The sequence below is a fragment of the Cupressus sempervirens genome, chromosome 11 (assembly GCF_028749045.1).
Source record: "Cupressus sempervirens isolate cs-2001-9-10 chromosome 11, ASM2874904v1, whole genome shotgun sequence".
In the NCBI taxonomy this organism is placed as follows: Eukaryota; Viridiplantae; Streptophyta; class Pinopsida; order Cupressales; family Cupressaceae; genus Cupressus; species Cupressus sempervirens.
Genome location: NC_143128.1, coordinates 377,590,517 through 377,617,709, shown reverse-complemented (window position 1 = coordinate 377,617,709; position 27,193 = coordinate 377,590,517). Strand labels below are relative to the sequence as shown.

At 35.4% G+C, this 27,193-nt stretch overlaps 1 pseudogene; it reads right to left on the bottom strand.

Annotated features, from left to right (window-relative positions):
- Nucleotides 1-23,746, bottom strand: part of LOC149529631 (protein EDS1B-like) — a 123,171-nt pseudogene extending 99,425 nt beyond the window's left edge.
- Between the last annotated feature and the right edge of the window lie 3,447 nt (nucleotides 23,747-27,193).

Genomic DNA, 27,193 nt, shown 5'->3' with positions numbered 1-27,193 from the left:
AAATGGTGAATTTCCTATTGACCTCTTAGGTGTTATTTGATCATCCCATAGTGTAGTCCTTAAATTTTGATGCCAACACCTCTGGTTATCCTCTATAGTTCTTTTCATAATCCTAATCAAGTTTTTGTTGGATGACTCAACCAAACCATTACCCTAAGGATAGTAGTTTGAGGATGTGCTCAAGTAGATATTATGGTCAATCGCCCATGCACAAATTTGAGCTCCTACAAAAGATTTTGCATTATCTGAAATAATGGTTGAAGGGGCACAAAACCTGGTCACAATTCAATCAAGAAACTCAACAACTAAAGATTTTGTGGCATCCTTCAATGCAACTACCTCTATCCATCTGGTGAAGTAATCTATAGAAACTAAAATCTATTTGTGACTAGAACTAGAAGGAGGATTGATAGGGCCTATGAAATCTAATCCTCATTGAGCAAAAGGCTGATCCACCTAAATGGGATGGAGAGGAAGAGCTGCAAGCTTTTTCTTGCCAGAGAAGAAGGCACATTTTTCACACTTCCTCACATACCTATGAAAATCATAGAACATGGATGGCTAGTAGTAACTAGCCCTTATGACCTTCATTGCAGTTGTCCTTGCTGAGAAGTGACCACCATCAGGACCATCATGAAGCTCTTTGATCATTCTTTCAACTTGGTCTATGTCAATGCATCTTAATAGGGCTCCATTAAAATCTTTCCTGAAAAGGATACCATCAACCATAACATACAGAATTAACTGTAATCTATACTGTCTCCTTTTAGTTCTATCTAATCCTTGAGGATATCCATTGCCTGATAAGAAATTCTTCATATCATCCATCCAATTTCTTGGGTCATTATTCCTTGTCTCTTGTTGCTCTGTTAGTATCATAGCAACTTCCTCATTTGGTTCTTGAGATGATATCATCTATTTACACAACCCTTTCCCTCTTACCATCTTGGTGATCTAGATGTCAACATCATATTCCATTACTTTAGTAATCCAACCAGCTCTTTTCTCACTAATATCCTTGCTCAAAAGGAAATCCTTCACACTAGCATGGGGTACTAACAAAAAAATTTTGTTATGAGATAAGAGTTGTCTAAATTTCTTTAAGGCTCTAATGACTGCAAGGGCTCGCTTCTCCACATAGCTATATTTGTCTTCATATTCTTTCAGCCCTTCACTAAAGAAGGCTATGGGCTACTCTTCATCATTATCATTTGTTTGAGTCAAGACAACATAAATAATTGATTCACCACTTAGGGTATAAAGGATGAAATCTCTTTCCAAATTTGGATTAATGAGGGTGGGTGCCAAGGCTATGGCTACCTTGATCTCTTCAAAACTTTCCTTCCCCTCCTTGGTCCATGCAAAGACCATACTTTTCTTGAGCATAGCAGTAAGGGGTTTTACCATGGTAGAAATATTAGGGATAAATCTTCTCACAAAGTTTATCCTACCAAGGAAATTGCAACCCTTTCTTATGTTTAGGAAGGGGAAGAGCAAGTATTTCTTTTGTTCTTTCTGGATCAATGGTTAAACCATCCTCAGATACAATGTGTCCTAACAATTTTCCTTGATTGGTAGCAAAGACACACTTGCTTGGGTTAAGGTATACCCCAAACTCTCTACACCTTGAGAACACCTACCTTAAATGATCAAAATGATCTTCTACATTCTTTAAATACACTATAATATCATCAAGGTAAACTAATACAAACTTTCCAATCACATTTTTGAAAGCCATCTCCATTGCCTTCTAAAATGTAGCACCTACATTGGTTAGCCCAAATGGCATCTTACAATAAGCATAGGTACCCCATTTGGTGGTAAATGTAGTCTTCTACCTATTAGACTCTTTGACCAGTACTTGATTGTAGCCAAAAAATCCATCAAGAAATGAAAACCTCTTTGAACCACTAACTTTGGACAAAATCTGCTCCATGGAAGGGAGAGGATGGTGATCTTTAAGGGAAGCTTGGTTAAGGTCCCTAAAGTCCACACATAGTCTAATTTCTCCATTCTTCTTCCTAACAGGGACAAGGTTTGCTACCAATGATGAATGCTTGATGGGAAAAAAAATATTGGCCTCAATCAATTTGGATAGCTCCTTTCTCATTAAGGGCTCAATCTTGGGATTCACTGGCCTCTATTTTTGTCTTACTAGTTTGACATTATCAATTAAATCTAAGGTATGTTGAAACAACCTTGGGTCAAAACCCTTTAATGTAAGGAAACTTAGGTGTGGAAACAGCTTCCTACACTAATCTCATAAGGAAAGTATGGTGCAAATCCTTTTAAAATCTTCTACACTTATAGATTCAATATCATGTAAACAACATTATTGTAGCCAACCATGCATACAGAAATTACATAGAGAAAGAACACAGAACACAAAGATTTGTCGGTGGGAAAAAACTTTTCGATAAAACAACCCCACCCCTCCAGAACCTACACAATGTATTATATTCAACACAAGATTACAATACACTTGCAATGCAAGTTCAACATCAACAATAGAAGACTCCAGTAGCACCTCAGTACTTGCAAACTTTCATCTATCACACTATTGCATTTCAACATGCAATACCCATTTTATGAACATCTTAAGACCCAACAAAATGCCCATAATGGAGTTGGGTGTTTTTCATGGATCAACCAAAAAGAAACATGCACAATTCCATATGTACATCCAATACCAAGAAAAGGGTGTCCATCCCTTGAATAGACAATGATAGCTTGTCATAGAATCTGCCAAAAATAGCGGTCACAAGAGAAGTGTAAGGGAATCCGTCATACCAACCTATTTTTGGCATATTCTCTTACACACACCAACCACTCATTCTTGGGCGTGCAAATAGGCCTCATGTCATAAGATGATCTTACACCTGTCATAGCTCATTCTTTAAATATCTCTTACATGTCATAGGAATCCGTCATAACCATTTCAGCCATGATCTCCTTCACACACTTCAAGATGCCGACACATGTAAGTGATCAACATGCCAACTAGACATGTACACTCACATTTACATATTATTTGAAAAAATACATTTCACAAAACAAATAATAATAAGAATAGGAATTATACAAGGTTGAGACACCTTATTCCTAACATTCTCCCACTTGTCAAACACCTTGTAAGAGCAATTAGGAACATAACAAGAACTAACCGTTATAAAGGCTCATAGACTCCGAACACCATCTAAACTTCTCAGTGCCCACTGGTTTCATTAATGCATCTGTAACATTTGCAATATCTACCTTCTCCAAATTTACCTTTCCATCTTCCACCATATCTCTCACAAAGTGAAACTGCACATCAATGTGCTTCGTTCTGGCATGGAAAGTTGGATTCTTTGCAAGGCAAATAGCACTCTGACTGTCACACCAAATAGTAATCTGTTCTGCATCAACACCAACATCAGAACACAATCTCTTAAGCCAAATGGCTTCCTTACAAGCATGAGTAGCAACCATGTACTCAGCTTCTGTAGTGGACAAAGCAACCATAGGTTGTCACTTACTCATCCAACTGATGGCACCACCAAACATAGTGAACACATAACCATTGTGGATCTCCTGCGATCAATATCACCTGCCCAATCTAAATCCACAAACCCATGAATACAACTGAATGTGGAGATACAGAAGAGTTACCATGATAACATATGGAGTAATCTGATGTACCCCTCAAATATCTGAATACTTGCTTAACTGCATCCCAATGTATCCGTCCAGGATTAGCCATAAATCAACTTAGGACTCCCACTGCTTGGAAAAAATTTGGTCTAGTACAGACCATAGAATACATAAGACTGCCAACTGCACTAGCATAAGGTACTCTACTCATGTCCTCCACCTCACTAGGAGATTTTGGACAATCATCTACAGATAACTTTGTTCCCATAGAAATAGGAACACATAGTGGTCTACAATCTGCAATGATGAACCTATCCAACATAGACTTCACATACTTACTCTGACTCAACCAAAGTTTTCTGTTAGACCTATCTCTACTGATTTCCATACCCAAGATGTACCTAGCTGCCCCAAGATCTTTCATCTCAAACTATGCTGACAACTAAGATTTAAAATTAGAAATCATGCCCTTACCCTTCCCAAACAACAACATATCATCAACATATAATGCAACAATAAGAAGGTGATCATTTTCAACTCTGAAATAAACACAATGATCTAATTTTGATCTTACAAATTGAATTGACAACACAAAGGTATCAAACTTAAGGTACCACATCCTAGGAGATTGCTTCAAACCATATAGAGATTTCTTCAATCTGCAAACAAAGGATTCTTTACCTTTAACAATGTAGTGCTTAGGCTATGACATATAAATTTCTTCCTTCAAATCACCATGAAGGAAAGTTGTCTTCACATCCATCTGTTCTATCTCTAAATCATATGATGCAGCAAGAGATAATAGAAATCTAATGGATGTCAACTTTACAATAGGAGAGAATATTTCACCATAATCTATTCCCTCTACCTGTGAATACCCCTTTGCAACCAATCTAGCTTTGTACCTTTCAACACTGCCATCTGCATAGAATTTCTTCTTGAACACCCATTTACAGTCAACAATTTTTCTCCCTTTAGGCAAAGTTACAAGGTCCCATGTTTTATTTTTCTCTAATGAAGCCATCTCATCATCCATAGCCTCAATCTAGGAACCTGCATCTTCCATGCCCAAAGCCTCTTTCTTAAATCTAGGCTCATTAGTGTTAGTAATCAAAGTAAAAGCACAACTAGAATCTAACATAGAATAAACAAACCTTTTTGGTTGCTTTCTTTCTCTTGTGGATCTCCTCAAGGGCTGAGGTTGAGGTTGTTCTTCCTCTTCTTCTGAACTTTCAGAGCTACTAGAGCTCTTCTCATCATGAGACCCAACATGATCTCTCTATTTAGTCTTCTCAGGGGTAGGAGGCAACTGAACATCTTTTTTCTTTTCTTTTTCATCTATTTGTAGCACAATAGGAGAAGATGTTAGCTCTCTAAAAATAACATTTCTTCTATACAACACCTTACTAGTCATAGGATCCCGAAGCTTGTATCCTTTCACACTAGCACTGTACCTGATGAAAATACATTTAATAGCTTTGTTTTCCAACTTAGATCTTTTCTCCTTTGGAACATATGCATAAGCTTCACAACCAAAAACACGAAGATGTCTAATTGAAGGCTTCTTACCAGACCACACCTCCATGGGTGTCTTACCAACAAGGGCTGATGTAGGAGATCTATTAGCCAGATAGCAAGCAGTGGCCACAGCTTCGGCCCAAAACCTTTGTTCTAAACTAGCTCCACTAAGCATACTCCTAGCCTTCTCCATCAGTGTCCTATTCATTCTCTCTGCAACTCCATTTTGCTTCGAGGTATAAGGAGTTGTCTTATGCCTCTCGATATCTTGTTCTTTATAGAACTATTCAAACTCTGTTGAGCAAAACTCACCACCATTATTAGTTCTCACACACTTAATCTTCTTACTAGTCTAATTCTCTACAAGGGCTTTACATTCCTTGAATCGACTAAATACTTGTGTCTTACTTTTAAGGAAATAAATCCATGTCCTTCTACTATAATCATCTATGAAAGATACAAAAAATACAGACTTGAGATCGAAGGAACTTTTACAGGACCAAATACATCAGAATGAAGAAGATCCAAAACATCAGAAGATTTGTGAGAACTAGAGTAAAACTGAACATGATTTTTTTTACCATATACACAGTGTTCATAGAAGTTGAACTCAAGATTGCAATCATTTAACCCCTCAACGAGATTTTTCTTTTTCAGGGTTCTGAGACCCTTCTCACCAATGTGGCCAAGTCTCATATGCCACAACATTGTCTTTTCTATTGGAAGCTTTCCTTCCAAAGTGTTTGCATTGCCATCAGAACCAATAACCACAGAATTCTTCACTTCTCATTTAGATGGTGAGGATGAAGAACTATTACATAAAGGAATACATGCATCTAGCTGAAACAAAGTACCTCTCCTAGTACCCTTAGCAAGCACCATCGATCCTCTAATCATCTTACATCCTTCTTTCGAAAAAACAACTTGCACACCTACATCATTCAGCATACTTACAAATAATAGGTTTCATGCCAAACCTAGAATGTGCATAACTCCATTGATTCCCTATACTTTTCCATTAGGAAATTTGATAGTGACCCTTCCACGTCCAACTATCTTTAGGTGAGAATTATCACCCAAGTACACCTTTCCACCATCAAACTCTTCATATCTTGAGAACTAGTTTTGATGAGAGGTCATGTGAAAAGATGCACCCGAGTCAACCAACCACACATCATCAAATGCATGTGCTACCAAAGCTACGATGAATGCATCACTATCTTCTTGAGATTTTTCAGAACCAGAATCTGAGGCTTTCTTCTTCTTCTTAGGCTCTTTACAGTCTTTACAAAACTGCCCAGTCTTTTCATAGTTCCAACATTTTGCCTTGGACTTATTGGAAGTCTTTGACTTCCCACGGGATTTGGATCTACCCTTATTGTCAGACTTATTGTCATTTTTCTTTCCTCTTTCTATGGATCTCCCACGAACAGCAAGGGCTTCTTTTTCCAAAATGGAAGCCTTTCTCCACATCTCCTCTGATAGTAGCAAAGACACCACATCATCCATTTTGAAGGTGACTAATGTGCTTTCGAGAGCCATCACAAGATGGTCCCATGAATCTGGTAAAGAACACAAAAGTGTGTAGCAATGATCCTCCTCCTCTAACTTGACACAAGCAGATGTCAACTGTGTAGCCAACAGATTAAATGCATTTAAATGATCCGTTAAGGATCCACCTTCCTCCATTCATAGAGAATACAACTTCTTCCTTAGGAACAACTTGTTCACCAGAGATTTGGCCTGATACATGGCCCCAAGTCTCTCCCACAAACTATATGTGGTTTTCTCATCTAGAACATTCAAAAGGACTACATCGATTAAACAGAGTCTTATGAGACCCTTAGCTTTACAATCTTTGATATCCCAATCTACTTGAATTATAGTTCTAGTCTTGTAGCACTTGTAGTCACTTCCCATAGGTCACGATCTTCCAACATGTCTTCCATCTTGAGTTTCCACAACTCAAAATTAGTACCATTAAATTTCTCCACCTCCATTCTTCCATATGATGAACTTGCCATCTTAATCTAAAATAAGATTTAGGATGCTCTACACAAGACTCCCACTCAACTTGAGATTAGCTCAAAAAACCCTACCCAACAACTAGGATCAAAAGTTGATCAAGCTCTGATACCACTTGTAAGGAAACTCAAGTGCGGAAATAGCTTCCTACACTAATCTCATAAGGAAAGTATGATGCAAATCCTTTTAAAATCTTCTACACTTACAGATTCAATATCATGTAAACAACAGTATTGCAGCCAACCATGCATACAAAAATTAGATAGAGAAAGAACACATAACACAAAGATTTGTCGATGGGAAAAAACCTTTCGGTAAAACAACCCCACCCCTCTAGAACCTACACAATGTATTATCATCAACACAAGATTTCAATAAACTTGCAATGCAAGTTCAACATCAACAATAGAAGACTCCAGTAGCACCTTAGTACTTGCAAACTTTCATCTATCACACTATTGCATTTGAACATGCAATACCCATTTTATGAACATCTTAAGACCCAACAAAATGCCCATAATGGAGTTGGGCATTTTTCATGGCGCAACCACCAAGAAACATGCACAATGCCACATGTACATCCAATACCAAGAAAAGGGTGTCCATCCCTTGAATAGACAATGATAGCTTGTCATAGAATCTGCCAAAAATAGCGGTCACAAGAGAAGTGTAAGGGAATCCATCATACCAACCTATTTTTGGCATATTCTCTTACACACACCAACCACTCATTCTTGGGTGCCCAAATAGGCCTCATGTCATAAGATGCTCTTACACCTTTCATATCTCATTCCTTAAATAGCTCTTACACGTCATAGGAATCCGTCATAACCATTTCAGCTAAGATCTCCTTCACACACTTCAAGATGCCGACACATGTAAGTGATCAACATGCCAACTAGACATGTACACTCACATTTACATATTAATTGCAAAAATACATTTTACAAAAATAATAATAATAAGAATAGGAATTATACAAGGTTGAGACACCTTATTCCTAACATTTAAATCATCATATGTCTAGGCAAATATATCATTAAATTCTTGACATAGATGAATAAAAATTTCTTGCTCAATCTCAAAACATACCTTCCCCATGTTTAAGGATTTTCCATCATCAACCATGACTGGGGTGTGATCATCTTCATCAACAACTAAGTTCATGACTCTACCTCTTGCTTGGTCATTAGGATTGAAAACACTCTCTAAGGTAATGAGGCCCCTAGGCAATTTGTTGGAACTTAGGTTAATGATTTGATCGCCATACTGATTCTGTAGTCTTGATTGGTTTCTATCTAAAAATTCTACTTCATTCTGCAAGAAGCTCACAATTTGTTCATCAGATTCAAACACTTGCCAATGGATGTTATTGTCAGGGATGGCAGGCCTTACTACCATCTTGATTTGTTGCTTTTTCTTTTTTTAAAGATCCCCTAGCACATCATAAGATGCACCTATTGCTCCAAGTCTATCAACATGTCTATTTTCTCTTCTTTGGATGCTTTGAATATTAAATGCATTGAAACCTTCAAACAGATCCCATACCATATGTTTATAAGACTTGAGCAAACCATTCTTGGTGATGTTTTTATTTCTCACTTGATTAACTACTAACTCACTATCTGCATATACACTCAAAGCTTGAATTCCTCTTTTCTGAGCAAGTAGGAGACCCTAAATCAAAGATTCATACTCAACCACATTATTAGTGCAACTAAATTGGAGCATAAAGGAGAAGTAGTATCTTACTTGTGTAGGAGAAATCAACACCACACCAGTCCTTGATCCATTCTTATTCCTTGAACCATCAAAGTACATGCTCCATACCTCACTTAGATCTTCTTTAGCCTCCACAAGATTGGGAACTAGAGCACCTTTCTCTAATATACGATATGTACTGAGACCTATTTCAAGGGTTTTTGGCATAGGATCAAATTGATATGCATTACCCCATTCATCTAAGAGAAAATTAGGTATCTCTACTAGGGAAGTGGTAGGCTCATTCATTATGTCATTCTCATCCATTTCTACAATAGTGCAGTTCATGTTGATGAGATTAGGGGTGTGGGGCTCAATATGATGAAGGGCTAAATCTCTTCTCTAATTAAAGCTTTGGTTCCATATCTTGTTCTAAAAAACATATATGACCAATCAGAAGATATGTAACCACCTATTTGGGTAGTGAAGTCTCTTGACAAGAAAATGGCAAAATTTGGCTTGACTTTAGCAACGGATATATCTTGAGTTATAGTACAACCAGGGCATGAATGTAGGACCATTTCTACATTCCTAAGGATCCCTATAGTCTTGATAGTACTACCATCCAACTATAACACATCCCTAACAATGGGCTCATATTTCATTCCCAAAGTATCAATGACATAGCTAGGCATCACTAAACTACTAGCCCCTAAATCAATCACGCAATTGTGGACTAGTTTATCTCCTATAATTAGAGAAACATAAAATGGAGGTGGTTTAACCTTTTTATTTTTTTCTTCCTCCCTTGATGGTTGTACTAGGCTTGTGGCACTTTCCATGCTGGGTGGCTGATCCTTTGGTTAAATACTTTCCAATTCTTGTTACAACAACCTCTTTTGCATGGGTATAGTAGCAACAACATCCCACATGGAAATATTTACATTTTTCTTCTTCATTTGTTCTACCAAAATGAATGGCATAGTAGGTGCTTTGGTAGAAGCCTTAGGATCTGAATTTGTAGGAGGTTGAGATGGAACAACCCTAGGATCATTTACATTCCTTCTGCCATTATCTTGCCTCTCCTACTGAAAGGTGTTTGATTGATCATTTGCTTATTGATCATGAGGTATTGAAATTGAAGTTGAGGCCTAATTGGGAGGAGGAGGGGTAGCAACTTCAATAGCTCTTCTTTTTCTCCTAGTGTTGTGAGCAATGGAATCCTGGTTTACATTACAATGTTTCTCTACCTAATGATTCATGAAGGAGCAATCACCCTGTCCTTGCATATATGAGGCCTCCTTAAATTGGTCCTCCTTGTATGATTGTCCTACTATAGGCTCTTGGATGGTCAAAGTTAAATAAGATTCAGCCTTCTGACACATGCAACAAGCATTGGAGTAGTTACAGGAGGGACAAAAATCTTGATCTTAGGCCATGTTGTTTTGAGGAATTATGGCCCTACTTTGATTTACATTTGAGGTTGAAGCATGGCTATTCTACCTATTCTGATTGAAAGAATTGTTCCCATAATTTTTATTTGGAGGCCTACCACTATTCATAGTTTTATGTTGCAATTGATGAGCCTTACTACATTGAGCTTGTTGTCTCTCTAAAGTCACCACCTTGTTGCTCACTTTCTGCATGACAGAGAAGCTATCCTCCAACTTCTTCTCTTGGCCCTGTAATCTTTTATCTATGTTCCCTATGTTTAGCATCATAGATTGCATCATTTCCTTGATTTCATATATTGTATTTGAAGATGTGGAAGGTTGAGGGACTAGAGCAAGGGATTGTGATGTGGAAGTTGTGGAAAGAGGAGCCATTGCTGGTTGGTGATTTGAAACATTAGGGAAATAAGGCATAGGAGGCCTTGAAGCTAGCTTACCTCCCTATATTAGGATGTTTTTTGACTTTATCGCTATATCATAAGCATTAGGCAAGGTATCTCCTCCCATAGTTTGGATGGTAGTGGCAATGTCACTGTTAAAAGCGCTGAGGTAATGCAAGAAGGCATTACTAGGGGTAGGTTTTACTAAAGTAGGTATTCTATCCCATGTCTTTTGAAATCTATAGTTGAAATCAATCATACATTCATGGGGGGCTCTTTTTATAGTAGTCAATTATTCTAAAAGTGACAAATGGTCACTTTTGTCCTCAAAGTGTTTACATAGTCCTACTCCTAATCCATCCCAATCTGTTATAGAACCATGAGCCAAACCTTTATACCATTGTAGTGCTTTTCCTTTCAAGGATAAGGCTAGAAGCCTAATTACAACATCATCCTCTATAATACCATGGTTATTATAGACATTTGTAACCTCTTGAATGTGTTCTAATGGAGAGATAGAAGTTTCTCTAGTAAATTTTGGTATACTCTTGAGTGCAGCTATTGGTATGTCATGTCTTTGAGCCAATAAAAGAGGACTCCCACCATTAAAGGTGGAAAAAATTATAAGCTCTAGGCTTTTCCATATAGACAAGTGATCTATTTATATGTGTTGATGGCAATCTAGGCTGAGATCTAATAGTAGGAGGAGTAGAAATAGATCTTGTAGGTGTATTTGTTATTGTTGCACTCCTAACTAGTGATAAAGATACTCTAGTCTTCCTTTTTCTAGGATTTGAAAATGAAAGCTCTTAGTACTGAAATTTACCTCTAGAAGATGGCCTTGTCTCAGCTTTGGGCATGAATTAATGCAACTTTGGTTTGGAACCAGATGTATTTAAAGCTCAGAGTTTCCAAGTACTTGAATAATGAGCCTCTTAAAGGCTTGAACACTGAAGCTATCACTATCTCCTTGGCATTAATCTTGAGATCTTCCTTTTGACACTAGTAGACTTGAAATTTTTTGAATAGAGTCCCACTGGGCATGCCAAAAATTGTTGTCACAAAGATTTACACCCTTATCCAAAGTTTTTACCTAAGGACAACCTTGTGAAACATGGAAACAACCTCCAAGCTATGGGACTTGAACTATGAGGTTGAGTCTTAGGAGAAGGTCAACTTCTTTTACTATCAGGGTGCACCTAACTACTCTTGGAGAGGAAAAGGGAGAAGAAATGCATGAAAAGAAAATCTACCTATTCTAATCTAAGGGGTTGATGCACCAAAAGAGTGTTCAACCAATCCCTACCCATATATGCACTATTAAACCATCATGACACCAAAGGATATACACATTTAGACTTGTTTTAACCTAGCAACCACATGCAGATTAGAAAATTGAGATGAATGACACAAGGAAGAGAAGATTCACTTATATGTCATTCACAGACTAAAAGAGATACAATCATGCCGATCATAGATCTCTAGAAAACACTAATGAGAGGCAAATAGTTCTTGCACTTTCACATTAATGGTTAAAAGAGATAAGGTAGAATTTCATATAGTTTAGAGGCAAAGGGAATTTATAGTGAAATTGCAAAGCAATAACAGAGAAGTTAGAGAAGAGTCAACCAGAACAAAATTTACAAAAATTGCCTTTATAACTCAAGCATAATTGATATGTCCTCTAACTTAAGTTACTCTACAACCATTTCCATTAAGTCTTACAGAGAATAATCATGCAGATCTAGGGCAAATCCAACCTTGGTGCAGACCTAACAAATCTAATCTTTGATGGAATAGGGCCTTGAAAAGATAGAACATCACCATTAAATAGTTCTAACTAGCTAAATGGATAGGATCAGAGGTGGTGGATTGTTCACCTTCATTTACCAAGCACAAAATTCACTCAGAAGTGGTTGAAGTTAATCATGAAAATCAAATCATGCGAGTAAACCCGATATCTTCTATTTCTAGCTTGTGAATTAGCAAGGTTAAATAGTCAACAAGATTTTGGCACTAGGATGAGCCACATGGACCAATAATTTTATTTTATTTTTCCACCCTGTGGAGTCTTCATGCATTTGACTATATCTTCTTTACCAACTGTTCCACCTCCCAACTTAACCGTGACTACCTCAGGAAACTGCAACCTTAACTACCAACCTTTTTGTTAATACCTTGGTCGGTCTTGCTAGGACACATGTCATGAAGGGGCTTGCCTGTATTATTTAAGAATCATGCACTTTAATATCATGGGCAAGTGCCAACCCTTGATCCCTAAAGATCTGACAATGAGTAAGACGCATTGAAGGGACTAGCCCACATTTTGCACTGTCATCACCTTAGCCAATGTGAAATCAACTAACTACAACCATGTCATTAATTTGTACACTCATTCCTAATGCATCACTAGTTTGGGGTCCACCCTGTGGCTTATGGAACAAACCTGGCTCCACAAAGACATGCAGTGATGACTTGCTATCTTGCTATACATATCCTTCAAGCAACTTCCCATAGCAAGATGGTGAAAGGCATTGATCTGAGGTCAATCCAAGGGTACAAAAACCACATTAGGCATTCTGAAGATTGGTGGGTCCCATACTCGCTATGTCACTATAAGTAAACAACTTGCAATTTTCCATAGTGAGATAGTGGGGAATGTTGATTTTGCATTGATCTGATGGTCAAAATCCCTCCTATGTTTTACGAAAGGGGCATGGGTCCAGGTACTGATGGCATCAAAAAATCTGCATAGTTGGTGAAACAAAACCCCACTTAAGCATTGTCACCCTTCCACATCACATGAGGTCCCACCAAACACTCATCTCACGGTGACTTACTATGTCACTAATGGAAAGATGCTTGAGTTTTCTGATAGCGAGATAGAAAGCACCAGAGACTTTATCAAAACTCGGCACCAAAAAAACAAAAACACCACCGTTGCCATTTGGATCAACTAACTATTCTAATAGCACCTACACGTGGCTAGAAGGTTAGCTAGAAAAAAAAACTCTATCACTCCTTCACATCCGATTCCATTTTTTAGATTTCCTGATACTCGCTATGTCACTATGGGAAATGTACTCATAGCTTTTCATAATGACATAACGACGACTGTATATTTATGCAAGATCCAACAGTGGGGAAAGTTGTAGACCCATAGAAATATTAAAGTGCGCGGTCACTTAGGAAATAAAATATAACTTAAGGCTTTGAACATTTGTTTTTCTGTATTTCTCGAGCATTTAAATAATATAGAAGATGGGAAGTAGCCATTGGGTGGGCTTGCATTTGAAGTTCAAATTTTGGTGGGGTTAAAATTAGGTAACAAGTACTTGAGAGGTATCCTTGGGGTTATGGCCCTACCTACTTCTTAGTAGATGATGCAAATATTGCATTAGTCTAGTGGTACAATGTTGTTAGCATGAATTATAATGATACTACTTTGGGGAGCATGTTGAGCATTGGAGAGGATTGATATTTTGCATTCATTACTATGTTTGTAATTGATGTCAAGATAACATTTCTTTTGTAAAGCCTTGTAGAGTAGAAGAAAAATATCTTGATGGTACAAACAATTAATTGATTCTTTGGTTGTGAAGTTATGCACATATATGGCATAGTGTCCTATTGATGTGGTTAAGTGCTCAAAGTCTAATTCAAAGACACATGGAAGTTGTACTTGATTTATAGAGTATTAGAAAAGTAGTTCTTGATTATTATAAGATATTTTTTTCATCAAAGATGTAATGAAGAGGTGCACAATTAGGCAGTGATAGAGGATAATTAGGTGATGACATTAGCAAGTTTGCAAGCCTTAGTATCACACTTATGAAGTTTTGTATACACTTGAGTTGATAGTGCTATTGTAATTGTAATTAATTAATTAATTAATTTTAATTAATTGTGGAAGCCTCAAGGAAGTCTCAAGGAATTATTATGAAGATATGGCATAAAGGAAAGATTTTTTCCTTGATTTTAATGTGTGTTTAAATATTTTGATCATTGCAAGAAGTACAAAGTGCAAAAAGGAGTAGAGTGGTTATGGAATGCATGTAAGCATTCCAATAAATTATTGGATGTGAGATTTGAGATTTACTTACAAGTGGTCAAAATATTATGATAGGATAAGTTATTAAGAGGGGAGGGGTGAATTAATAACTTATAAAATTTAATCCTTAATTAGCAATTAATCCTTAATATGTATTATGATCACTTCTGATGATTTTCCCTATTAGGAGCAATAAGGGTTGTTGGGTCCACCTTGCAAAAGGATTTACAAACATGCAATGAAGTATGCATTTGGTAAAGAGATTTGCATAAGACTATTGAGTCTACCTTGTGAAAGGATTTGACTAATTCACCTATTAGGATGAAATAGTAGTTGATCTCTGATCTACAATTTGGTTTGTTGAATGAGATTCCTTTGAGTATAGTAATCACCTTACTATGATAGATAAATATTTGCTACTCCTTATACTATTGTAGCCTTTTTAATTCACTCTTCTACTCTCTTCTACTTATTACATTACATTACATCATCATATTGGATGTGATACAATATGTTACATATATACCAATCCAATTTACAAATTACAAAGTCAGCCACAATAAAAGTTTACACAAAAGCCACAAAGTTGGCCCAACTATAGGAACTTGGGTTCTAAAGATTGTCTCAATGAGGTTCTAATACTTGGCATCCATTGTCAATGGTCAGCATAATCATGCAATTAGTAGATATAGAAGCTCATCCCATACTGATCACTTCCAAGTAGTCTTGAACTCAGCCTATACTGGTGACTTAGTGAATACTGTGAAACTTAACATTTAAACTAAATCACTTGATTCACACTACATAGCTCAGCCAATGCTATCACTACAAGCTTGATATAAACTGAGTACTTGGTTAACACTAAGTAGCTCAGTTAACACTAGACTCACATCACATCAATTACAAACTCAATAAGCACTGCACAACTCAGTTTGCACTGATAAACTCAACATACATTGAGATGCTTGGTTTATATGTTGATCAATACCTTAGTAGTAACTTCTCATCACAAACTAAATATTATCCCTTGGACTCGGTAGCAACTATAGAACTTAGTAAATACTAAAATTCTTGGTTAATAGTGTTAACTATACAATATGTTCAATAGATACTTACAATCTGAATAAGTGTATATCACTAATAACAAACATGACTGTAATGTCAACAATCTTCTTGTTTGGCATTAGTGACAAAAACACTCATCAATCAAAACTGAATTCAAAAATTATCCATCAACTTATGCCTCTGACTTGGTAGAGTATACTATTTTTGAGATTTTTCAAAATTGGTTTTGTAAGAGATGTACTTCTGAGTATCTATACATGAATAATATTATAATTCTACCCCATACAATATACTATACATCTTTTCACATCTGATATATATATTTCTCCTCTTCTCTGTACATCTTCTCCCCTTTACACAATATACATCTACTCTACAATATACATCTTCTCCCACTTTTTGACATTAATGTCAAAGATGTATGCTATGTATATAACATAGTAATTCCAAAATGTGATATGCAATGTGAATGTACCTTCAAAATTATTTCCAATGTCATTTCCCAATTCTCTTGCAACACCTTTCATGTGTACAATGCAATTTTTGCTTCTATTGACAATTCTATCATGTGATCTGCAATGGAGAAGTTGTTATCATGGATGAGAATTTTAGCATGTGCAATGTGTTTCTACAATGAATCCATGTTTGGGAGAATCACAATTGGTATATCTATCAATGTAGCTCTAATTCTTGCCTTTTCTCTTAGTAATTCTACTCTTATATTAGTTAGGAATCTAATCTTGTTATTATGGGTAGAGTTGTAGCTCAGGTCAAGTTGAAACTAATGTGCACTTTTATCAATCTTTGATAGTTTTTTCTTTTATTTCCTTAGTGAAATTTGAAATATCATAGAGTTTACCAAATAGAGAATACACATTGTTGCAAGTGGTCTCTAGTGAGCCTAGAATAGTAGATAATTCTACTCAATGGATAGAAATTTGTTGAGTAATAAGTTCCAAAACCTTATTCTCAAACTTCTTCTTAGATCTCTACAAAAATTTCTCTTATCTATTCAAATAATTATTGAACTTTTTGACTACCTTTGCTAATTGGTTTAGAATTGGTTGAGAAGTATCAACCTCTGTATTTAATGCCTTTGTAAGAATATTCTTTGCATCTTTTATTATTTGGAATTCCTTATTCCTTTCTTCTTTAAACCTCTATTGCTTGGTTTTCTTTTGAAGAATTTCTCCAAAAACATGCATCTAATCAGGATTGAGATTTGAGATGTCCCAATTTAGAATTACAATCTCCTCATCAAGATCTATGTCTTCTTCCTTCTCTTTTCCTTTACTCAAAAATGTTGTACTTGGTTGAGACTTTGTCTCAATAGTCTTTGCACTTATTAATTTCATGCCACGAATGGAAACAATTGTAGAAATAGTAGGACTAGCTATATATACTATACTTACTACCAAAATACCTATAGTAGAAATACATAGATTTACCAAATCTAATATATAGGGAAGTACTGGTAGCTCGATAGATGAGGTACTTGTCACTTTAGTCAATGAAATACTGAGATGGATGGTGCAAAAATTGATTAAGTGCTTGTGCCAACTATGTTTGTCACAATCAATCCTAGTAAAGCTTTCTTTGGGTTTGATGTTTTGAATGCTTTTCTTGGAGAATGAGGAAGTGAGGCTATGACTATTACAACAATTTTCACTAGGTCAGTCTCCTTAGTATCTTGTACATCTAGAAAGTCTTCCTTGGTAGCTTCCTCCCCTATTCCTCTTCATCATCATTTACATTGTCAAAATGAATAACTTCTTCATTATCTATTTCCTCATCTTTTTCTTTTTCATCATCACCTTCATCCTTGTCAGTGACATTGACAAAAAAATCACTCAGCTTGTGAAGAAGATAAATGTTCTTCCATGCATTTGTAGCATTCCTTACCACATGTTCAATGTCATTCAACAATATAAGACACGTGTTGAATCTCAAAGTAAGATTTTCATCATTTTTCTTCAGAGATTCCTTTACTTCCTTGTCATCCAAACTTGGCATAAGTTCCCTAAGGGTCTTCTCATATATGTATAATTTAGTTTTCATTGAATTCTCCCACCTTGGCTTGATCTTCTCCATTAGATCGCTAAGAAGATGTTGAACAAGCTGGTCCATAGGAATGCTTCCATTTACCCATTTTAGTCATTAACACACCTTCTATTTTCCTTTGATCATCTAAAGTCCTAGTCTTATACTTCAGTGCCTTGAAATTTGGAATGCCTAATCCTAATTCAATATTTTTCATTCTTTCCTCAAAAGTAGGTGAAGGCCTCTTGAAGATTACATCTCCTCCTTCTTTATCTACTTTCTTCCTAGATGATCTTCTTGTAAACATAGTAGTAGATGTCTTGGCAAGCTTGGTAATAATTACCTTACCTTTCTTCTTCAATGGCTCTTCATCCTCTAATTTCTCATCATCTTCTACTTCTTCATCCTCAATATCATCTCCTTTGTCTTCAGTCAACAAAAGAGTGGAACTAGTTTTTAGTTTGGCAATTCTCTTCTCTCCTTTATTGACTACTTCAGGGAGTTTGATTTCAAGCTCAATTCTAGCCTTTGCCTCATCATAGTGCTAAAGTATGTAGCTTTCAAGTCAACAAGCTCATTAACCAGTACCTTAATAATTTCCTTGATTTCATCTATGTTTACTTCATAACCAAGAGGTTTTACCCATACTATCCTTGGTCTAACTACCTAAATGTATACTTTGTCACTATCAACCATGAAAAAAACATCATCTTTGTAATCTTAAACAAGTTTCTTAGGAATCCTAAATCTATTATTCATCTTCTCTTTGAATTATTCAAAATAGTTATCCATAATACTTACATAGTTCTCTCCCATTTCATCTATATACTCATTAATCTAATAAAGACTAGGTACATCCTTTCTCCAAATTATTGTACCTTTACATGGGAAGAACTTTTTCACATAGAAAAATAAAAAAGTCAAAAGTGAACCAAAATTACATGGATTATTCTTGTAAGTTTTTATACTGTCCATGTTCTTGTTGAACTAATTCAACATCAACTTGACAAGGTCAAGTGACAGATTATTCTTGACCACTTTGTATGCTAAATCCATTGCTTCACATGACATGTTGTCCAATATAATTGAGCTATAAATCTTGTGAGTGATGACATGTAACCCAAAAGTGAGTTCTATGTTAGTATCATAGCTGATCTTCATTCCCCTTCCATCCCACTTGGCAAGCGTTTTCTTCTCCAGTTCAACCCAACTTAGGGTTTTAGTCATTTTTTCTTTTGTCAACATGGGAAGACTAGTGATCCTATGGATCATCTTCTTAGTTATAAAAATAGGTTGTTCCAACCACAACTGACCATTGTGTACATGAATGAGAATATATCTTATCCATTTTACTTGAAATTCTCATGTCATATGCAAAATGTGAGTTAAACCTTTTGTTTCATGATGTTGATGTTCTAGTTTCAACACACCATTAACACATAATTATTTCATAATTCATCCATCTTCGGTGTTTTAATGTCTTCAATAGCACATTAAAAATGCAAATAGATATCATTGATTAATCGTACCTTTGGTGGAATTTTCTACTATGCTCCACTTGGATCTAGGGTTTCACCAATAGCAAGACTCAGCTTAAAATCTGGTGCCTTCCATTCCATGCCTCAAACTAACATGTCTGAACCTTTCTCTAATTTGCTACTAGTGGATGCCATCTTCACTTAGTAGGGTTTGAGAAAATATGAAAGTCTTTAATAAAAATTCACTCAAATTTCTTGAATGCTCTAAAGATTTCCTTGCATAGATAGCTTTCAAAAATTCATGGTGAGAAATGACTTCCATTTTTTCCTTTTTCATCAAATTTTGCCTTAAATACCTAGTATGATTGTTTGCTCAAACAATAAATTATCATCCAATTAACTTGCATTGAATGCTCAACATAGTCTTCCATGACTCAGTAACCACACAACAAGTATAGTAGCTCCTAACCTCACTTAGTAGAGTCTACAACCCGACCTCACTCAGTAATTATTGCATCTTTTACTTGGTGATCCCCTTGCATCTTGAATGTTGATATGGATCTTTCATTCTACTAACTAGAATTTATGTGAGATATCTTCCTTAGAATCATAGTTCTAGTTCTTCTTTGAGAGAGCAAGTGGAAATGGTAGAGTTACCAAATTCTTGAGTGCCATTGTCATAATTTATTGAACTTGTATTCTTAGAAGATTTTGGAACCTATTATTGTCTCATCTTCTTTTTGATGTTATTAATTTTTTCCTTCTTTTCATCTTTAATTCTTCAAGTATACATATTGTTCTTGGCAATATGACCAAGTTTTGTACAAATGAAACATCTTTCGGTAATGTCTCTTGTCCTCATGTGATATTTCAAGAAATTCATTCCAATGTGTCCAAATTCTCCATAGTAATGATATCTGCACCAAGTGTTATAGTCAAAATCAAATATAGCTTTCAAAATCTATTCTATTGGGTTCAATATCTTAGTTTTGCATTCTAAGGATTTGTGCCCATGCTTCTTACATTTATGACATTTTTCTTCAAACTTAGGTTCCTTTTTGCATTCATTTTTCCTATGACCATGCTGATTGCAATTGTAGCACTTTTCATTGAATTTACTTTTTCCATTGCTCCAACATTTGTTTTATGTATGACCTATCTTACCATAATGACTATAACTAGGTCTTTGATTCTTTTGAGCTCCTTGCTTGGATGATTCACCTTCTTCTATATATCCAATTCCTACTTTTCCCTTTTGTTTGTAATGGATTTGCTTATTCAATTGATTCATATCTACTTGAGATTTCATCATCCTCTCATTATTTTACCCTTCAATGTTAAGATCATTATTTAGTGTTTCATTCTTTGATCTTAGATTCATGATTTCTTCATTTGCATTGGTGATTTGATCAATGAAGTCTGCTTGTTAAATAGGCATTGAATTTCATTGTTCTATCCTTCTATATCTTCTTTTATCTTTTTTCTCTCTTCCATGACTTCACACAATCTTATTTACTAAATTTCTTGCTCTCTCCTTATTTTTTCTCACTTCTTCTTGAAGAGTACTATTCTTTTCAAATAGTTCTTTGATTTCTATATCAACTTCATCTAAATTGCTTGAGTGGATGTCTTCAATTCTTTCTTCAATGTAGAGTTGGTCATTCATCTAGATTGCAAGATCTTTTCTTCTTTTCAAGCATTGAGAGATTTCCTCTTTTTGGTTCTTGAGTTGACTAATAGCCAATTCCAAATCTAGCTTCTCATTGTTATGAGCCTTGTCAAATTTGAATACATCCATAGCCTTTGATCTTTGCTCAAGTTATTAAAATTTTCTCCTAAGTACCACAAAGTTCTGATACCAATTGTTAAAAATATTATGATAGGCTAAATTACTAAGAGGGGAGGGGTGAATTAGTAACTTATAAAATTTAATCCTTAATTAGCAATTAATCCTTCATGTGTATTCTAATTTGATTGTATGCATGAGAGACTAAAAATAATAAAGCATTCATAACACTTTGACACACAATTTGGTGACCTAGAAACCTTCCAAATAGAAAGTAAAACTAGGGTGGGGATGATACCCACAAGATTTAGTACTACAGTATAAAATTGGCCTGTTAAGGCTTACAATGATCACTTCTGATGATCTGCCTTGTTAAGAGCAATAAGGATTGCTAATTTCACCTTGCAAAAGGATTTAAAAATATACAATGAAGTATGCACTTGGTAAAGAGATTTACATAAGATTGTTAAGTCTACCTTGTGAAAGGATTTGATTGATCCACTTGTTAGGATGAAATAGTAGCTGATCATTGATCTAAAACTTGGTTTGCTAAATGAGGTTCCTTTGAGTATAGTAATTACCTTGCTATGATAGATAAAAATTTGTTGCTCCTTATACTATTGTAGCCTTTTTAATTTGCTCTTATGCTCTCTTCTACTTATTACATTATAGTATATCATCATATTGGATGTGATACAATATGTTACATATATACCAATCCAATTTATAAATTACAAAGTCAGCCATAATACAAGTTTACACAAAAACCACAAAGTCAACCCAACTACAAGAACTTAGGTTCTAAAGACTAGCTTGGTGAGGTTCTAATACTCAACATCCATTGTCAATGGTTGGCATCATCATGCACTTAGTAGATGTAGAAGCTCATTCCATATTGATCACTTACAAGTAATCTTGAACTTAGTCTCCATTAGTGACTCAATGAATACTATGAAACTTGGCATATAAACTAAATCACTCAATTCATACTACATAGCTTAGACAATGCTATCACTATGAGCTTGATATAAACTGAGTCACTTGGTTAACACTAAGTAGCTCAGTTAACATGGATGTCTCACATCACATCAACTACAAACTTGGTAAGCACTACATAACTTAGGTTGTACTGATAAACTCAGCATATGCTAAGATGCTCAATTTATACTACTAATCAATACCTTGGTAGTAAGTACTCAATGCAAACTAAATATTATCCCTTGGACTCAATAGCAACTATAAAACTTAGTAGATATTAAAATTCTTGTTTAACATTGTTTACTATATAATATGCTTGGTAGATACTTACAATTTGAATAAGTATATGTCACTAATAATAAACATGACTATAATGTCAACAACAAGATCTGAAGGAGAAGTCTAGTTGACAAGACAAAGATAGAGGAAGAAAGTAAATTTTAGTTATATTATTCTATAAGGAATAATATAGAGTTCTTTTATATAATAGGTTCATTGGTCTTGCCCTTGAAGTTGTTTGGTTAGTGGGTCCAACTATATTTCACAACTCCTAATAGGGTTGGAATCTCCTAACAGGGATTCAAAGTCTCCTAATAGGGACTCATATGTATTGAATATTGTAACAAAGTCCTAACAAGGTCTATCCCCTAACAAGGAATCTTCATATTGGTAAATTATCTATTGGGTATTATCCCCACTGGGGTTTTCCCTCTAATCAAGGGTTTCCCTAGTTAACATATCTAGTGTTATTATGTATGAGTATCTTGTTGTGGTTTGTTGGTAAATAGAATTGTCACTGTATAATTTTCCCAATGGAGTGTGTAGAAAATCGATGTCTCCAACAGTTGGATAGGCCCTGGGTATGAAGCATTCCTCTATGTTTAGAGGGGCAGCTCCCTCGCATGATATAATTTTTGAAAAGGTTTTCAATTAAATAAACTAAAACTTCAAAGACCTCACAACTTTTTTTAGCAAATAATGATGATATCAAAGGTGATCAAGAACTATGCTTGAAAGTGACTAGTATTACCAAGCACATTCATTATTCATAAACACTCGCACAGTACCATGAGAATGTCTACTACAAATGCAACTATTTTGATTTTAGACCAAGAAATCAAGAGCACATCTCATTTAATTTCCTTACACCAAGAAGATAACAGAGATTTTTCAATTTTAGAGATAAAAATTGTACATGCTTCCCAAAATTTATCTCTTGATCAAAATTTTAGCATAGTGTTCGCTTAGTTAAAATCAAAAAGTCCCTTTTACAAAGCCAAAATGAGTCCTTATATACACATAGAGGTTAATAAATAACTCTTTGTGGTTAATAACCACCTCCCAAATACATGATTTGGGTGAGGTTAATTAACCTCAACAAAATTAACCTTAAATAACAATGATCACTAATTGAAATGTATGGCCATCTAAAGAAATCCATTCTAGGCATATTCAACAATTATTACATTCCATGAGATCACATTTCTTTGAGGCATTTCTTTGAAGAGCCTAAGAGCGTCCTCAAATTCACCATTTTGTGCATATCCTACAACCATTGCAGTCCATGAGACCACACCTCTTTCAGGCATTTTGTCAAATAGTTGACATGCCTTGCTTAGACTTCCAAATTTTACATACATGTTAACCAGAGCACTTGTGACTACGACATCTGAAGGAAACCTAGTTTAGATTATGTTTTGATGGATTCCCATGCCCCCTTTCAAAGCACTTATTTTAAGTATCACTAGTTGTGTCAGTGAGTCAAATTTCTAGCATGAGGCTATGTGATATAAATCTGGCTACATGATCATACTGATTGCTCATGTGTAAAAAAGAGTACATTCGAATTGATATGTATGTCACAACCTCATAATACTTCTTATGATTAGCAAGCTTATGAGTGGGAACCTCTAATTTCATGGGAATGATGCATATGAACAATTTCTCACTCACTATGCAATAAAATTAGGAAAGATCATGGGTTTAAAGGTTATTAACAACTGTGGTATTATCATGGTTGACATTGATCAAGGTGGCCCTAGACCCTTCTAATAAATTGCAAGTTCATGCATTCCTTTAAGTTGTCTTCACCTTGCCACATCTATAAATATGGCTAACACATTCTTCTCATTCATCCATACAAGTTCACACTCCCCACTGGATCTCAAAGTTAGTGAGCTTATTCTCACATCTATTTCTTTTGGTAAAACAAATAAGACACTTACAAGCCTTAGATCCATGTCTATCAATTTATTGAAAGCTAGAATTTATACCTGTCATGTGACTTGTAATGGACTTTTAGGTAGTAGATTGTGTGGTGGGGCTCTGGAATTTTGTGTGGCTTGTAAAATAAGAAATTATTTGGGTTCCCATCTAGAAATAAATACAAATAGATTCCACCTTTTTGCAAGTTGTTTGAATATGTTCTTTTTCTCCTTTGGCATGGCATTGACAATGTGGACTCGAACACTACTTATGCTTGTTTTTGTCCTTCCCAAAACTAAATACTTAAACCTATTTTCAATGGCAAAGATCCATTGTGGCTATCTCCAAATCATCTCGACAAGCTTTTTTGAAATTACTCCATTGTTAGTGTTTTATGCTTGGCGACAATTGAATCAAGAAAGTGAGAATGATGTTCATTTGAAGAGATTAGATGTGCCAAATATTTTGTAGGAGATTGAACTGAAGATTCATTGATGGCTATGGAATTCTGATCATACCTCATAGGAGAAGTCCAGTATCCTATATCCACTATTCATCTCATGCTCCCATCTCAACACTTCCTATTAGATGATCTTACTTCTAGTCCTTGACCTTAATCGGCTAAACAAAAGAGGTCAATAACTATCTCAAATAGGTTAATGAATATGTGTTTTTGGAGAGGTTAATTAACCTCCTCCAAAATACATAATTTGAATCTTATCATTAACCTTTTTGAGAGGTTAATGGATACATGTTTTTGGAGAGGTTAATTAACCTCCTCCAAAATATGTCGTTTGAAAGTTATCATTAACCTATTTGAGAGGTTAATGGTTAATGATAAACTTGAAAATGTGTAATTTGGGTCTCTCCATTAACCTATGGTAACTTGGGGCTCAGAAGCTAGATTTTGAAAATTTCAAGTGCTGGGCAGAGCTAGGAATGAGCCAAAGATATGAAGAGTTAGAACTTCAAAAAAACTCAGAGATAAAATGACCATTCCAATGATTAAAATGGGATGTATTTCACACATAACTAGGGGATTAACATGCTCAAAAATTGAAATAGTTTATTATCGAGTAATAGCTAGATCTATCTAGGGACAAGGTCTGACAAGGATGAAGCTTGAATCCAGAATGAATAAAATAGTGCCTTATCCATTGGGCTATATAATAGAGTCATTTGAGGGACCAATTTACAAAAGAGGGAACAAACACCAAAAATGGGACAATAGAAAGGAAAAACTAAAACAACACAAACTGACAGGAGTGCACTAAAAATTGGAGAACTTATATACAAAAAGGTATACAACACCTTCTACTAATGGTAATTCTTTAGGTGTTACCCATTATAAGGTAAGGGCAATTGGGTACCAAATAGGTATGACAAAATAAAAGAGTTCTTTCCACATACCTCTTTAATCTAGAAAGGGCCTCTCCATAAGGAGTTAAATTTTTCATGTAAACCCTTTGGTTCTCTATGCTTATCCCAAAGCAAGACAAGATCACCTTCTTGGAACACCCTCTACTTAGCCTTTTTATTAAATATCTTCTTTATGTGAGATTGATGTTCTTGGATTTTGTCTACAATCAAATCTCTCTCTTCTTCCAACTTTATCAAATACAACATTCATTTTTCAAGAGCATCTTTGAATTCATGATTCTCAATAGCATTCTACAACTTCAGGGTAGATAATCCCAGAGGAAGAGGAAGAGATGGCTCAGTTCCATACAGGATCTCAAAGGGAGATAATCCTGTTGCTATTTTTTTAGTAGTATGATCTACCCAAAGTGCATCATACAAGTGCTTATGCAAAGACCTCTGATTAACATCTACTAGTTTTTGTACAATAGTCATAATATTTTTATTGCTCGATTCCACCTGATCATTTCCTTGTGCAAAATACTTTGAGGAGTGAGAGAGAATGATCCCATATTGATAGAAAAAGGTTGATATCTCTTGAGCAAAGAAGGTGGAACATTATCAGTAATGATCTTTGTAGTGACCCCGAACCTAACCAAAATGTTTTACTTGATGAAACTACACACCACCTCTGAAGTTGTCTATTTGACGGGGATGGCCTCTACTGACTTAGTAAAATAATTTTTTGCCATTAAAATATGAGTATGTTTGGTAGTGGATGAAGGATGGATAGGACCAATGAAGTCAAAACTCCATTGTTGAAAGGGTTCTTCAATCACCATTGGCTTTAAGGGCAGTGCTACTAATTGGACTCTTCCTTTAAAATATTGACAAGAATTACACTTGTTAACCCATTCTTCTGCATCCTTGAACATCCTAGGCTAGTAAAAACAATTTCTTAAAACTTTGTAAGCTATTACTAGTGTTGAGTAATGACCTCCACATGCTTCATTATGAAAAAATTGGAGTAATTCCTTTTTTTTGTTTAGAATCTACACATTTTAGGAAGGTACCATCTATTCACTTCTTGTACAAAGCGTCACCCCAGATAACATACTTTATGGATTTCAATTTTAAGGTCCTCTTCTCTTTGGGTGATAGATGGGTTGGGAATCCTCCATAAGTTAGAAAATAGGCAATATTGGAAAACCAATCATCATTATTACTAATGAATAAGACTAATGGAATTTCTTTCTCTATCTCTTCTTTGATTGAGGAAGATCCTTCTGCAATAGCTTTACACAAACCTTTTCCTCTGACAAGCTTTGTAGGTTTGATATCAAGATCATATTTTTGTACTTTATCTATCTAGGAGGCCCTTTTTTTTACACCAATCTCCTATTATGTCAGAATATTCTTCACTACTGGATCAGGAACAAACACCTTGGAGTGAGAGTTTAGGATGTAAAACCTAAATTGTTTCACTGCTCTGACTAGGGCATATGCATTCTTCTCAATCAAAG